The following is an 18070-nucleotide window of genomic DNA, read 5'->3' on the forward strand; positions in this document are numbered from 1 at the left end:
GTATAGCCTTACCCTAACCTATACGCCCACTTGATAAATTGGTTGAATTTATGGTACCTATCTAGAGAAGTAGTATTGTTTCCCTCTGTCTGTGTTATTTCATGTCTGAGTAGGGTGAAAAGAACAACGCTCCTTGACATCTGTCTTAAACAATGACGTTTCTGTTTCAGTCGAAAAAGTACAAATATCAAGGAGAAATTATTTTCAAATTATATGTCAAAACATCGATTATTGGGCCAGAAAAGACGATCATTGTCAATTGGAAATTATTTTTAATACACAAACTATACCGAAAATTATTAGTCACTATACGTAGTCAAATTTTCTGGCATAATTGGTGTGTCAGAAAATTTGCTTTCTAAAGAAATTCCAGTTAGATGTTGTGCTTTAAATATTTGGGAGGATCAACTTGATATCTAATATTGTATGTAAATAATAAATCATATTGAATTGTGTGACTTGTGCATCTCCTCATCTAGATCTTTGCATTTGTTTCGCATTTATGTACGCTTCTCTTAGCTTCAATGACGAATCCTAGAAGGACTATCAGCTGTATGACGTATCTTATATCACTGATAAGTCCTAGATGGACGAAACAGCCGTATGATGACCCTAACATCACTGACGAGTACTAGAGGGACGAAACAGCTGTATGATGTCCATTACATCAGTGACGAGACCTAGAGGGACGAAACAGATTAATGATGTCCCTAGCATCTGTGACAAGACCAATAAGGACGAAACATATGTATGATGTCCCTAACATCACTGACGAGTCCTAGAAGGACGAAACAGCTGTATGATGCAGTTTTATTCATTTTAGCTCCTATATATCTTTCTCTCTAATTGTTTTGAAATATATTTATATTATGACTTTTAGACAATCCATTGATCAAGTCGCCCCTACAACCTTATGCGTTTATGAACTTCGAACACACACACACACACACACATATATAAGTTTAAAATCCAGATGCATATTTTATATAAAAAATATATACTAATTAATGAAGATTATTAGTTTAGAAAGTTCATTCATGTTTTAATTTATTTGCCAAGAATATGATTTTTGTGATTAATACCATCCTACACTTTTGTTCATAATACATATGTATATTGAACTTGTTATATAAATTCTGTGTTAATATACGTCCATGTAGATTGCCCAAAATCTATTGGTAATTAAATGTCTGTAGTAACATTCTCATAAATTAATCATTGAACCGTTACCATAAACAGTATGCTACACTTACTAGTGAAACACATACTTACTTTCTTTGTTAAATGTTTGGAACAGCTCGAATATTTTCATACAGTTACGTGTACAGCATTAAGTCCTGTCACAGAGCCCAAGAGACACACTGCTAACATGTTAGATATTCCTGTAACTTTGTCCAAAGCCTTACTGTCTTAAAGTCATTGATTTCATTTACATATGATCGTGTGTCAGTTCTCTAGTAGCTTATGTTATACGAGTTATCAGGATTTATTATTTTTTCAATTCGAAAGGAATTTAAATACCCCCACTGCCATATCATTTTTAATTGTATGATCCACACGGATCGCTAACACTTGTTAATGTACTCTGCGACTACATATACATTAAAAGGTTATTAAAATTATACAATTCACCGTTATTTGTATCCAACAGTATACAGATCGTATCACTTAGTCACAGCATAGTATTTGCTATTTTTATATTAACTTTAATTTATTTTAGCTTCTGTTCTTTATTGGTAGATATTGCCATACATTTAAACATGACCTAAATTAAATGTAAAACGTCGGCTGGTTATACTAGATAATACTAAATACATTCTCGTTTGTGATGCAGGAGTACTTTTAATTCAAATAATGTGGTAAAGTTTCTATTAATGATGAATTTCCACAATTGTGGCCCCTAGCAAAACTGGCGAGTCCACGAAGGATGGAATAGGTGTTTTTAAATATAACATATACAAACATTTATACGAGTATTCTTTCATACTTTTTTTTATATATATATGTATGCTTTTTTATTTATGCTTTTTATATGTTTTTTTTTTAAATATATTCGCTTTATATATGTTTTTTATATTTACTTGTTATATATGCCTTTTTCATCTTTATTGATTTTTTTATTGATGCTTTTTATATATACTTTTTATATATGCTTTTTAATATCTATGATTCAGTGTACACAGTATATATGTATGTTGCAAAATATATAAAGGTAATATGGACTTGTGTATTTGTTAGAAAACCTTTTGTCCGTGTAATACACTTAACGAGCCTTTTCTTATTTAATACTTTAACGAGTCATGTATTAAAATACGCATTGATATTTTATAGACTGTGGTGAATTTTTATGATAAAATTATAAATAGAGATATAATCGACACTTCTCATCACGAATAATGTAACTTCCCGTCATTATTTGTCCGACATCAGTCGGTGGATTTTAACTATGTCATACTCAATACATATATCAAGCTGACAATGTCGACCTAGTTTCAGTCGGTGTTTAATGGACCTTTCACTATAGAGAGAGCATTGCATGTGGAGGTACGAGGTCTGGGTGTGATTACAGGTTAATAAATTTAATGAATTACTATCTATATATCTTATATAGGTAAAATGTTCTCAAAAGCAGATCAATTAAGAAGTTTGTGAGTGTTTCCTTTTTTCATTACTAAAGATAGGATTCTTACAAAGGTAGTTCTCGACTGATTTGCACAAAAAATTGCTTTGCAAGGAGGAAACTTACCTGAACAGGAATTTAGTATCTCTTGATAGCGCTGATAATAATGTCATTCTATTTGATTGGCATACGGAGTATATATAACATGACCTATATCAGAATTATCACATTTTCATATTGTTATATTAGCAATAAAAGTAATATGAAGATCATCCGTTTTAGAATATAAGACATATACAACAGTAACTCGAACTGCGTAAGGGTAAATGCGTTCCAAAAGAGTAAGCGTCTTTCTATCATCACTGGATTCATCTTGGTCAAAACATCAAATGGTATTGAAGATATGCGGTTAATTATAGCATAATACAGCAGTCATTTAAGAAAAGACAACAAGTATGCGAACATATCAAGTACAAAATATATATAACTATTTTTTTTTGAATATATCAAAGTAAAAGAAAAATATGTGTTTGTATGTATATATATATTTGAATAAAAAGAACCAACACGGATAAAAACAGTTGAATTATATAAGTCTGTAAAATAAACATTAAGATCAATGACAAATTGGGGTGTCGACATCAATGGTAGTTATATGATTAAAACTTTAAGTGTATAGAGTGCACATATTGTAGAGGTCAAACAAAAGATATCACTTATGATACTTGAAATACATCTGGTGGTAAAGGCAAATGATTGAAGTTAGTTGAAGAAATAATATTGCTGTAGATCATAATTAAAACAAATTACTTACGTTTTAGTTATAATATATCCATACTGTTTTGGTTGACGACAACAACCCTTCCTGTATGAATTCTAGGGGAGCGACAGAGGGTTAGTGTATTCACCCTATATGCAGGTGTAATCCCACTAATCCATTGTTAATAACGCTCAGAAGATTAATAGGGATTTATCTCGGATTAACCGACCGAATTAAAGTCATGTTTTTATTTCATTTAAATCTAGTGACCGTCCTTTGAATAGGTGCGTTTGAATACCTGAATACGGTTTCATTTTTGAAGAGCACTTCCAAACGATTTATTTTTTATCCCAACATTATTAGTAATTGGTCGAACTTTGATTCGGTCGTAACGATTCATAACATCAACCTTTAACCGGAATCATCGAACGTGTATATATACAGAAAAACATCAATAATATTCTGTTATTTCTGAAAAAATCTTTTTTTTAATTCTACTTTTCGGTTTTTTTTTAATGTTTTTTTATTGTTTTGTTTGTTTGTTTGTTGTGTTTTTTTTTCTTATTTTTTTTCTTATTTTTTTTTTTTTTTTGTATTTTTCATTCATCTTTTTTTTTATTTCAATATATCTATTCGTTTAGTATAACATTATATTTAATCGTTTGCCTACTTATCCGGTTACTTTTCCATGTTAAACCCTTATTTTGTGACTTCAATCACGTGATCATCGTACCCTGCTCTATATATACACACAGTCCATCAATAACGATAACCCTGAACCTTGTAATAGGACATACATGTATTGTGAACTGGGATGTTTTCAACTAATCATACAATTATAATGAGTTTACAATTAAGATATGCATGTCGTATGAAATGTATTTATAAACACTTTATATATGTATGATGACGTCATATTGGGGATCATTAGGTGTAATGCCAGTAAATAATAAGACAAGAATGAGAAAATACTAATGCGAACAGAAGCTATAAAGATGAACTCATTTATAGATTAATTTATTCCGAATAAAGCATATAAAACTGCATCATATAATACAGGTGTTTCATCCTGCTAGATATTCTTGGTGGTCATAGTGACCAAAATCGTGGAAATGCGGACGTAATGGAAATCACAACAGGCCGAAACAAATCTTAAAGTATATATAGACAAGGAGATCATTAAAGCCATTTTGTAATCAAGTTCTCATTTATTGTTGTTTTGTTTTTATTGTTGTTGATTTTTTTTATTTGATATTTTTTTATTGCAATTTAAGCAAAGATACAGAAGTAGTATTCACAAAATATTTGTTTATTTCTTTTAATCATAATATAAATACATGTTTATTAGATCTTGTGTCATGAAGTGCGTCTGCGTGACGTCACATGTAAGTTGCTGTAAGAACACCTTACTTTTACAGCAGTCACGTCTCCGGAGATGATGTCAACGTCCGCGCTACACAGTAGCGGGTCGGATACCCGACCTAGCGTGATGGAATTTTAAAACTCAACACAAACCCATTATAAATAATAGCTCCTTTGATAATATAATGATCGATATGCTTCATAAAAACGTCATGTGGTGTTTTTGTTTTTTTTATTATTAAAATCTACTTTGTGTACAACGTGCCCTTATGAAGAAATGAAAGCGATTGTGCATGATAAATAAAACAGACGTTCGCATTGTGTGTTTCAATACATATAAGGAAAAGGTCGAGTGTTTTACAGTTTAACAATACTTTCATTCAAAATTAATCATTAACGTTTTAAGTCTTAACATGATATGAATTTAGAAATGTTATTTGATTCAGTATAAAAAGTAACTTTCAAAGCAATAGCAATGTTACAAGTACGGTCTAAATTTCCAACAGAGACAGATACCTTTGTGGGAGATAGAAATATATTACTTCCCATGAGGAGACAGAGTCTTCAGCCATTTTTTGATTCCGACTTTTGTTTACAGCTAAGTTTATATGATGGATTCCGGAACACGGAGGACCGGAGCCGCACCGAGTTTTGTATTCTTCCTAAGATCAAGATCAGAAGATCGAAGACAACTGGGTTTATCTCGCTTCGTCCGACGTAAGTACAATATATAGTCAGAAGTATTGTTTTAATATTTCTGCGTGCTTTATATTAACACGTATATTACATTATCTATAATATCATTTTATCTGTAACTAGAAGGTACATAATCATTACTAGCTGAATAGTACGTTTTAAAGGTAAGCTTAAGAATTGCATGAGGTCAATTAAAATCTCATACCTTAGAGTCGACAATGCATTGGTTTTACTATAGTGTATATTTTCTCTATCGGTGTAATATTGTATACAGATGAAAATTTTGCGTGACATTGTGTTATATAGCTAAAACAAATCAGTAAAAATTCTGAGCAGTTGTACTATACTCGTATAATAGTGTATAGATAGATTATTATATATTTAAGTGTCGGAATAGAGTATTAAAATATACACTTGTATATCAATGCTAATGTAGTATATTGTAAAGAATACTATAGTGTATACATACTAATGTTAGTATATTGTAATGAATAGTTACACTACAGTGTATATATAATAATGTGTTGATCCTATAGTAACAGTATAACTATAGACGTAAACTATATATTGTAGTAATACACTATATATCATACAGAATAGGTACAGTGCAGTGTATATGATTTTCCTTTTGTGATATTATACTCTACAGGTACAATATAACTGCAGTGTAAAAATATCGTATATGTTTTAGGAATATACTATATATCATACAGAATAGTTACACTATAGTGTTTATATAACGAGCTGTTGTTCCTATAGTTACAGTATAACTATAGACGTAAACTATGTATTGAAACAATATACTATATATCATACAAAGAGTTACAATATAGTGTATATACTTTTACTGGAGTAATATTATAGTCTACGGTTACATTACTGCTGGGTTAAACTATATATTGTAGTAATATACTATATTTCATACAGAATATGTGAAGCATAGTTTCTATATATTACTGAGGTGATATTGTACCTTAAGATGCATTGTATATGTATAGGTAAACTATATATTTCTGTGTACAATACCATATATATCATTATACTTATAATAAACATTATATATTAATCAATGCCTTTAGGTCTACATTGTGCATATATAGTAAATAGCACCTTATTAATATATGCTTATATTGTAGTATTGTACATTATATTTATTTGATACAATTATGATATGTCTACAACTACATCTGAGATAAAAAGATATTATAAAGTTGGAAAGAGAAAATTGAAAAGATTCCAACACTTTTTGATAATCCAGTATTGTTCATTTTCTACCGGTGATTCTGGAACGAGCTAACAAGTAGCCTTGACACACTTAAACATACCTCCTGCTTAATATATGGTCTGATATATGGCTTAACTAAAGCTGAACGTGCGACTAATCATATATACTTTGCCAGGTCGCATGCGACTGATGTTTTGCACATGACAAGACCTTAGGGAATCTAGTTATTGGATATTGTCTTGATTTGATATATTGAAATTGTTTTATATTCAGGTATCATGACAGGTGTGATATCAGTGTATTACGGCAGATATAACAAAATTTGCTCAACGTGTGTTAAAATTATACATTCAACAGGTATTCTAGCCCGTTCTACGATGTAATTTGTTTATGGTCTACACTCATAACAAGAGAACTAGGACAACAGATTTGAATGAAAATGGCCACCAAAATGATGACATTTAAAATTTATTACATAAAACTGGGATCATAGTCATGACACAGAAAACATAAAAATTATACATTTAATATGTAATCTACCCTGTTCTACGATGTAGATTTTTACATATCAGTATAATATACCGATTAAACGTTGCATGACACACACATGTATAAACAACACAATTATGACGTCAGAAGTGCGTGACGTCCATTGATGGTTTTGTGATCAAGATCTCACGTCAGAAATTCTAAAACTGTCTGTTTTCTGTGACATTTTATTGAAATTTACGCGAGGGGGAAATTTACGCTCATTACACAGATTCCTTTTGATCGCGAAAATTTCCCCCGCGCGTATTATTTTGATATCAATTTGCATAATCTCGAACTACAAACGAATGTGGATCGATTGCGAAAATTACCTCAACGCATACAAGTTTACATATCGAAACCGCGAAATTAACCCCCCCCGCGAAAATAACCACGTTTACAGTAGTTTCTTGGCCTATGATCCTCAGATTGTAAGATGAAAAATAAAGTTGTGTCATACGTTTATGACGATATACAGTAAAACACAATGAGCATTGTCATCTTCCTCAGTACAACTTTCACATATTCACCCATATATTTTGAAACAAAAACAAAAAATACATTTCGCATATTTTTTCAGTGTTGGCTCACAAAATATTTCCTCTTAGATATATGCTGTATTACTTTTGTGATCTTGATGGTGTTGCTGATATTCTTGTGTGTATTTGTACACTTAATATTTTCTGTTCCTTTTTATATTCCTAGTGTATACGTATTCTCTCATTAAATCACCAGTCAGATCAATTTCACAATCCGAAAATGACTATCAACGGGTGTTTAACAATCACCTGGTTAAAATAAAAATCCATGCTATTATATAGTATTACCTTTACAGACTCTGATGTCAGATAAATAAATCATAATAGTTACCCTGTAAACTAAATTATAAATCATAATTTTATCATTTGCGGTAATACCACTCTCCTTTGAAGATAAACAGTTAATGGCCAGAAAAAAATACTACAGATTTTCCTTTCAGGAAAACATAACACAGTTATTTAAGATATTTTGTTTGTACTCTGTTGCTATGGTGATATGATTGTTTGTTTTGATTTCATTTCATAGACGATTATGGTAAGGCTTTACCTCACCAGATAAAGGAATTATAAACCTGATGGAAATATTCAATTAAAACTCCCACAATGAAGTGGAAAGTAAGATTTAAATCTCCTAAATCTACCGGCGCTTCTGACGGGCATAGATAAAACGAACATAGATCATTTCTGTTTACTTTCACATTGTAAACGAACGCGTAATAAATTTCATCCTTGTGATATTTAATTATGCCCTATAAACTTGTATCGTCCTATCAACTGCCTGCTTACGGCGGCATCATTTACTATGTTTAAGCTAAGCCACTTTCCACTTTAACATAGACAAACATATTGCCGTAACATCAATGTTATGATATATATTCTAAAATAACAGCGCAGTTTTTTAATATGAGAGACTGGGGTCTAGCGGGCAGGCCATATTGTATAGATTCAGTTGTTTTTAGAAATAACATGGATTAATTTGATGGCATTTTAAACAAGTTTGTTTTGTGCGATATGCTTTTGGCAATGATGTGCACAATTTTATAAGCTGTAATTTACATACTTAATTGAATGCCACAAAAGACTGGATAGCGGGGATGTGTTACATTCGCCAAGATGTATGACCTGGCTTTGTCATAACCTATATTAAGGGATTGTAGAAGTCAGCATGTGTTCGCTATGGAGTAACGTGGAGGGATATTCTAATGAAACTAAAAATGTTTTTATTTTGCGTCTGGACACAGATGATAATGAGATTCCGTATCTGCAGAAAAGGTCTGTATATCAGATTTTATGTAATCAATGTATATATATAAGCACCATTTCCTGCAATCCATGCTGTTTCGAGCTTTGAATTGTCCTAATCCATCCTTGATGTTGTATACATATCAAACACATACATGTACTTATAACAGCATTTTTATACTTACATACGTATTCAGTCATCAGATTTTGAATGGCCTTAACAATGCAGCCATTGATAAGTAGAACAGTAATGCATTGTTCTTCAATTATATTTTTTCATTCTTTTTTTAATCTTTCTGCATACTATCTGTTTGGTATAGATTCTGCACTTCTGAAATATTATCATTGGTAACTGTTATTAAATAAAAAAAAAAAAAAAAAAAGAAGGGAAAAAACCCCTTAATAATGCATTTGGTAAATACGAATTTTATTTCATGATCGTAAAATTACATCTAATTAGTCATAAACATGTTTATTGTGCTGTGAATGACACAATGTTTTTTTCAACCTCAGGGTATCTTAAATACCAAACGAGTATTATTCTAGATTCTTTGTTCAGTGACAAATCCTCACTTACTACATCACCATGACTTGCAGTTGACCATGAACATATTATTTTTACTCATAAAAATGATAATTTATTGACTCCTGGGGATGTTTCGTTGCCAAAAGAATTGATAATTTGTGTGTTTTCGTACTATTATTTGACACGTCATATTTCGGAGAAAGCATCATTGGAAAGTGTTGAAAGGGAAAGGCCGACCGGGCGCGCTAATGATGACCTGTTTTCCCATGTTTTTCGATGTTTGCTTTACCTCTCAATTTGACGGCTGATATGTAAATAGTTGTTTAACTTTATGACATATGTATGAATAACTGAAATTCCTTGTGCTTAATGAATACTGCCTTGCTGGTCTTACCGCTAAGATACCATACTTATAAAGTAACTTAAGCATATATCGTTCTAAAATTAAAAAACAAAAACAAAACTCCATAATGTACAATTTCTTAATAACATACTTCCAGCTCGCCTTGGATACTGACCTATACTTATATCTTACACAGTATTCATGTTTTAGCTTCGATTGCACATTTCAGTAGGAAAGATCATTATTAGGCCTTATCCATCCCGCTGACGAATCTTAAATGATAGAAATAGATACGTAAGCTATATTGAATTTATTAATATCAAATATCCTCATTTTAGACTGTCTGTGTATTAGAGCGTTGTGACTTGTTTGACATTTGTTTTCGCTATACTCTTTTCAAACAACGCCTACACAATTTTATATAAGGTGTAGTGTCTTGTGTTTGGATGTATGGTGTGATGTGTGGAGTTTGTTGGTGTGTTGGTGTTGGTGTTGGGAGTGGGTGTGGTGTGGGTGTGGGTGTGGATGTGGGTGTGGTGTGGGTGTGGATGTGGGTGTGGGTGTGGGTGTGGTGTGGGTGTGGATGTGGGTGTGGGTGTGGGTGTTGGGTTTGTGGGGCTGTGGTGTGGGAGTTGGATGTTGCTGGGATGTGTGGCTGTGGGTTGTTGGGTGCGGGGTTCGTGAGAATGGGGTTTGTGTAGGTATCGGGTGTGGGAGTGTTATGCTGGTGTGTAGTGTGGGTGCAGGGTCTGTGAGTGTGTTGATGTTGGTGTAGGTGTGGGCGTGGGGTGTGGATTTTTTGGTATTGGTTGTGTGGTGTGGGTATGTGGTGTGGATATGTGGTGAAGGTTTGTGGTGTGGGTATGGGCTGTGGCTTGGATATGTGGGTTGTGGGGTTTTTGGGTGTGTGGTGTATATGTGGGTGTCGGGAGTGTGTGTGGTGTGTGGGTGTGTGGTGTCGGTACGGGGTTTGTTGATGTGTGGTGTTGGGTTTGTGGGTGTGTGGTGTGTGAGTATGGGTGATTGATGTGATCTTGGGGTGTGGGGTTTGTTAGTGCGGGGTCGTTGATATTCTGTGTGGTGTGTGGTTGTGGGTGTGATGTGGGTTTGGGAGGTGTGGGTGTTGGACGTGTGGTTGTGGGTGTTGGTTGTTCGTGTCCTTAACACAGCGGCATAGTATATAATACACATCTCTGCTTGCGTTTTTTTCAATTATTTTCATTTTTAAACGGGCCCTATGCATATTTCATAACATGTTTAAAATGTACATTTTGTATATTTCACTGAATTCTGTTATTGTGGTTAAGTTTGGAAATCGAGATAAATTTGATCTCGTGTGTTAACCTTTTCTTCATTGTTGTCCTACTTTAAGTACATGCGTACATTTTGCATGGCATTTGTTACATTATCTTAATTAGAACAATATTTTTTTGTATACAGATTACGTATCGGAACACGAGAACAATTGCCCATTGTATACGCTGACTCTCCCATGTTTTATATGTCCGAGATGTGTGTCCCTTGCTAAACTCCTCACGGAAGATGTCTTTTCAATTTTTTTTACAGTTACATCTTTATCTCTATCTTTAGCATGAAGAATATTACTTTTTAATCTACATTACGAAAGATTTCTTTTCAAACTTTTTACCATTGTATTCATATTTATAGCATGAATAATATTACTGTTTGATCTACCAAGGACGAGTAATAATTTTATAAGTTAATCATGAGGCTTTTAAGAAAAAAATCATCTTTGGATTGATGTTAATATAATCTCTCGCGTCTGAGCGAGAGAGAGGATCTCTAACCGAATGGTAAGACTCTAAGTTGACAAACACGAGGGTTGCAGAGTGTTTAATATTACCCTGGACACGGAAAACCCCTTCCCTACCCCCTCACTACCCCTTCCCCACACTACCTCTCCCCTACCGCCACACTAGCCCTCCTCTACCCCACACTACCCCTACCCCCACACTACCCTAACCTACCCTCCCCTACCACTCACTTACCCACACTAACCCTCCTCTACCCCTCACTACCCCTCACTACCCCTACCCCACACTAACTCTTCCCTACCGCCACACTACCCCTACCCCCTACCCGCCACATAAACCCCACCCCCAACTACCCCTCCCCCACACAACCTCCCCTCCCCCCATATCCCCACCCCCCCCCCCTCCCTCCCCACCTACCCCTCATTCCCACCTACCACTACCCCCACACTTCCCCTACCGCCACACTACCCCTACCGCCACACTACCCCTACCGCCACACTACCCCTACCCCCCCCACTACCCCAACCCCCCCCACTACCCCCCCCACCCCCCCCCCCCACCCCCCCCCCCTACCCCCCCACCCCCCCACCCCCCCACCCCACCCACCCCCCCCACCCCCCCGCCACAAACCCCAACCCCCCGCCGACCCCCCCACGCCCCCCTCCCCAAACCCCCACCCCAACCCCACACACCCCTTCCCCAAACCCCATAAACCCCTACCCCCCACACCCCCCACCCACACTACCCCCCTACCCCACAAACCACCCCATCCCCCTACCCCCCACCCACACCCCCCTACCAAAAACCCCCCCTTTACTTTAACCCCCAATCCCCCCCCCCCAAACTACCCCCACCCCCAAACCCCTTCCCCCCACCCCCCCCACACTAACCCCCAAACCCCCATAAACCCCCCCCCACCCCAAAATACCCCCCTACCCACCCCCACCCCCTTTCCCCCTCCCCCCCTACCAAACAACCCCCCCACCCCACAACCCCCCCTTTCCCCCTCCCCCCACCCCCACACTACCTCAAACCCCCCACACTACCCCTACCCCCCACGGGTACCCCCTACCCCCACATACCCCCCCCCCCCACACCCCCACCCCCCGACCCCGGCCACACACCCCCCCCTAAACCCCACACACCCCTACCGCCCACTACCCCCCCTTACCCCACCCCCCACCACCCCTACCCCCACAAACCCCCCCTACCCCCCCACACCCCCCTCCCACACTACCCCCCTACCCCCCACTACCCCCCCTTAAACCCCCAAATACCCCTACCCCCAACCCAAACCCCCAAACCCCCAAACTCCCCTACCCCCACCTACCCCACCCCCCCACTTAAACCCCCACCCCAAAACCCCACCCCCCAAACCCCCCACTACCCCCCCCTACCCCCACCTACCCCCTTTTAAACCCCCACACTACCCTAACCCCCAACCCCCCGCCACACACCCCTACCCCCCACATTTCCCCCCACCCCCACACACCCCCCCCACCGCCACCTAACCCCCCAAAAACCCCACCCCAACCCCCCCCCCCACACACCCCCCCCCCCCCCACTACCCCTCCCCCCACACTACCCCTACCCCCACACTACCCCTACCCCCACACTACCCCTACCGCCACACTACCCCCTCCCACCCCTACCCCCACACACCCCCCCCCCCAAAACCCCCCGCCCCCCCAATACCCCTTCCCCACAAGACCCCCTCCCCCACACTACCCCTACCGCCACACTACCCCCACACTACCCCTACCCCACACTTCCTTCCCACCCCCCACACTACCATACCCCAAACCCCCCATACCCCCCTACCCCCGGGCCCACACTACCCCTCCCCACCTACCCCCACGCCTCCCCTACCCCCACTACCCCCCGCCCCCCTACCCCCACACTACCCCCCCCTACCCCCCCTCCCCCACTTCCCCCCACCCAAACTACCCCTACCCCCCCACTACCCCTACCCCCCACACTACCCCTACCCCCCCACACTACCCCCCCCCGCCACATACCCCCACCCCCCCACCCCTACCCCTACCAAACCCCACCACCCCCACACTACCCCTACCCCCCCGCCCCACCCACCCCTACCCCTACCCCCAAAACTACCCCCACCGCCCCCCTACCCCTTCCCCACACTACCCCCCCCCTACCCCACCCCACACTTTCCCCACCAACCCCCCCTACCCCCTCCCCCCACACTACCCCTACCCCCCCAAAAACCAACCCCCCACCCCCAAACTACCCCCACCTCCCAAACTTTCCCTAAACCCCCCCCCCCCCACCGGCCCCTTCCCCACCCCCCAAACACCCCTACCCCCACTACCCCTTACCGGCCCCCACTACCCCACCCCCCCCTACCCCCCACTACCCCTACCCCCACACTACCCCCCCCCCAACCCCTCCCCCCCACCCCCCCCACTAAACCCCCACCCCCCCCCCAACCCCCCCCTCCACCCACACACCCTCCCCTCCAGAAATACCCTTTACTTTCCCCTACACCCCCTACCCCCCCCAAATACCCCCCCCCAAATACCCCACCCCCAAAAACCCCTCCCCCCACTACCCCTACCCCACACTACCCCTAACCCCCACCCACTACCCCCTTTCCCCAAAAAACCCTCCCCTACCCCCCCACAATACCCCTACCCCCACCCCACCCCTCCCCCCTAAAAACCCGAAAAAAACCCTAAAAGAAAAAAAAAAACCCCCCCTCAAAAAATAAAATAAACCAAACCCCTCCGCACCTAAAACCCAAAAAAACACAATACCCTCCCCTACCCCAACTAAACCCCACTTACCTAACCCCCCACTAAACCCCCCCCCCCCCCCCCCTACCCCCACACCACCCCCCCCAACCCCCCCACTACCCCCCCCCACACTAAACCCCCCCGCCACACACCCCTACCCCACCTACCCTACCCGCCACACTACCCACCTACCCACACACCCACCCACACTACCCCAACCCCACACTACCCCTACCCGAACACCCACCGCCCACACGACCCACCCCCACTACCCTACCCCAACTACCACAACCCTACCCCCACACACCCTACCGCCAACACCCTACCGCCCCAAACCCTACCCTACCCCACATACCTACCCCACACTACCCCTACCCCACACTACCCTACCCCACACTACCCCTACCCCCACACTACCCCTACCGCCCACACTACCCCTACCCCACACTACCCTCCCACACACTACCCCTACCCCACACTACCCCTACCCCACACTACCCCTACCCCACACTACCCCTACCCCACACCACCCTACCACTCCCCTACCCCACACTACCCCTACCCCCCACTACCCCACACCGCCACACTACCCTACCCACACTCCCCACCCCTACTCCCCTACCCCCACACACCCCTACCCCACAATACCCCTCCCCACACACCCCTACCGCCACCACCTACCCTACCCCACACCTCCCCTACCCCACAACTACCCCTACCCTCCAACTACCGCTACCCCACACTACCCGCTACCCCACACTCCCCTCACCCCACCCCACTACCACCCCACGCCTCACCCATCCCCTTACCCCCAGCCTTTCCCCAACCCTTCTACTGCCTACAGCACAATACCCCTACCCCTACCCCACACTACCACTACCCCTATCCCATCTCCTCAAACCCTGTCTTTGGCTATGACCATTTTTCTCCTACCCTATGTACCCAGTGACGATCTCTTATGCAAGATAATGTTGAGGTGATTGAATTGTCAGACGACTTGACGTCAGCGTATTAATGCCGTGACGTCATACAATTGTTGAAATTATGCAAAAAGCTACTCTTACTACTTTTAAGTAAAGAGTAAGCTGTTAAATTAAAACACCAGTAAATTTGTGGATATCCTTCAAGTGTAAGAGAAACCCACGTTTTGGTTTGTTTTTGTTTAACGTCCTATTAACAGCCAGAAATCCCCGTCTTCATCACACCGGGACAAATTATTATGTTGACCCTACATGAGTGCACTCTATAATATCTACTATCGCGACGTCACAATCCTATTGATCACAAGATTATACAATAATGTTAGGTGGACAGCTGTTAGTGACTACCATTCTCAAAATAAATTCACCCATTCACATCGTCGAAAGCATTAATAGTCGTGGGCCCTGAAAGGGGACAATTCACATAAGTTAGCCAATCATTGCTTAATAAAGGAAAAGCAAAGACAACACATTCATTAGCATGCTTGTCGAGTAACATAATGATAAATATTTAAACCATCTTGCTCTCGTATTCAAGTACTAAGAGTCTATTTAACTAATTCATCAATTCCGTAATATTGAGCTCGTTTCTAAGAAAATTAATTATTTCGCTTAATGGAATAGATATGTCATCATATGTGTCAGATCGCATAAATTTAAGAAAATTCATTATACATTATAATAAATGAATAATTTACTTTAATGTGGCTGTATTTTTAAAGAAAAAATTCCGACGAGCAGCTGTCCTCTCGAGATCGGCGCGGCCGTAGCAGACAGGGACAGAAAGGCAGACGGAAAAGTGAGGTCCGGAAACGGACGGAATCCTTCCAGGTTTGTTTTTATATGTTATGTTATCAATGTTATATGCAAATCCTAATTAGACACAATATTTATGTTGGATATTTTCCTGGTGAGAAACAAAAGAAAATTGTAATTCCCAGTCTACGGCTAGAATATTAGACGTATAAAGCAATATGCAAAAAAAAACAAAAAAACTGAACATAATGCAAGCATAACCTAGTGACTGTCTCAACGTGAAAAGTGCTAAAATGCAACATGTCACATTACCGGTGTTATAATTGTATTGTTGTTTTGTTTTTGTTTTTGTTTTGTTTTTGTTTTTGTTTTTGTTTTTTGCGTGTTTTGTTTTTGTTTGTTTTTTGTTTTGTTTTTTTCTGTTTTTTGTTTATTTGTTTTTTTGTTTTTTGTTTTTTTGTTGTTTTTATTACCGTTTTTTTCCCACAGAAACTATGCGATTACGCGATTTAACTGCCTTTATTAATTCAATATTCTTTGCCACATGTTTTGCGATTTTAATCTATCATCGAAAAATAGCGAAATTTAATCTAAACATTCAGTTTTTATTAAGAACATATTTAATCATTTATATACGTATGGACTTTATACCTAGCCTACGTAAGTGAACAGTATCCAGTGTTTATATATCATCAAATAGATTCAATATCGTTTTGTATTTAAAATGTTGTCAGTACACTGGTGTGCTCTTTACAACGGGAGACCACTCTGTCCTCCCTGACAAATGTTTAGTAGCGTGACGTATTAGTGTATAAAGAAAACTCGGTCACAAAGGCCATACCGGATATCGATTATTTAAAAATTTGAACAAATAGGGAAGTAGCTTTGAAGCATTTTTATGATTAAAACACTAGCATTACTTCCTGCTTTGTACATATACGTCATCAAATTAAAATGCATGAGCCTCCCCTGTGTTATGGATGTATGTAAACTTGTGAGTGGTCATACGTGTATTAATGTATTGAATGTCCCAGTAAAAGGGAAGAGATATGTCTGTTTGGAGGTTAAATCATATTTCACTGGGCTTCACAAGACAGCAGCACATCTCACAACAACCCATAAGGGGTCACGTCGGGGTGACTTTTTGGATTACCCAATCAAATAACTACTTCCAGAATCTTGGAAGTGAATTATATATGTCCGAATTAGCATGACTAGAGTGCATACCTTGCATAATCTGTCAATTTGTTTCAAGTAATTTCGTCCAACATAGTATATTGCTATACTGTGACAAAATGTTTGCCTGTATGCATAATTGGATGCGTAATCTAGTCGTTGCCTTCGCTCATTTCAAAAATAAAAAGCTAAGAATTAAATGTAGCTTCTTTATGATATTTCGAAGTGTGATTGTCACTTCCTTGTTTCTCATTAAGAGGACACGATACCTGGTCTAGATGATAACGGGAGAAATGTTTAAACTTCCTAAACATCAGGGCCAAGTTCAAACGGTGACTAGGCTAATCACAATTTAACAACAATTCTAAAATCCTGATTAAATCGTTTCTTGTAAAACTAATTTGACAAAAGATTATGAAAATATAGCACTCAACAGTCCCTTCCTACTAGCCTATTTAAGGAATATACATACACAGTTATTGAAGTAAAGGAGAAATGAAATTTTCACTAATCAATTGATTAAGCTTATCTCTTTTAGAACAACTGGGCCCTGGTCTTATACTTAATGCAAATTACGTTTCCAGTAGTCTTCCTTTATATCTATATATTGTGTTGGTATATTCCAATCGTTCATATATTTTGATTAAGAATTAAGCTTTTGTAAGGATGCCAAATTTCTGTTTTTAATTAATATGTTTTTCTTATCATCTGACCCACGTTTGTGCCAGATGAAGAATGAGCGAGTTTTTGGATTATTTCTAATTAAATCCATAGCAGTGTTAATCA

The 18070-nt window shown here is 39.5% G+C and overlaps 1 protein-coding gene across 1 annotated transcript in view; it reads right to left on the reverse strand.

Moving 5' to 3' along the window:
* The window catches only part of LOC117329835, a 42038-nt gene extending 38519 nt beyond the window's left edge, over positions 1–3519 (reverse strand). Inside the window, exon 1 of the mRNA XM_033888010.1 lies at positions 3435–3519. The gene's annotated coding sequence lies outside the window, so the exon portion shown is untranslated. The remainder of the gene's footprint in view (positions 1–3434) is intronic.
* Positions 3520–18070: the final 14551 nt, after the last annotated feature.

The sequence above is a fragment of the Pecten maximus genome, chromosome 6 (assembly GCF_902652985.1).
Source record: "Pecten maximus chromosome 6, xPecMax1.1, whole genome shotgun sequence".
Classification (NCBI taxonomy): domain Eukaryota; kingdom Metazoa; phylum Mollusca; class Bivalvia; order Pectinida; family Pectinidae; genus Pecten; species Pecten maximus.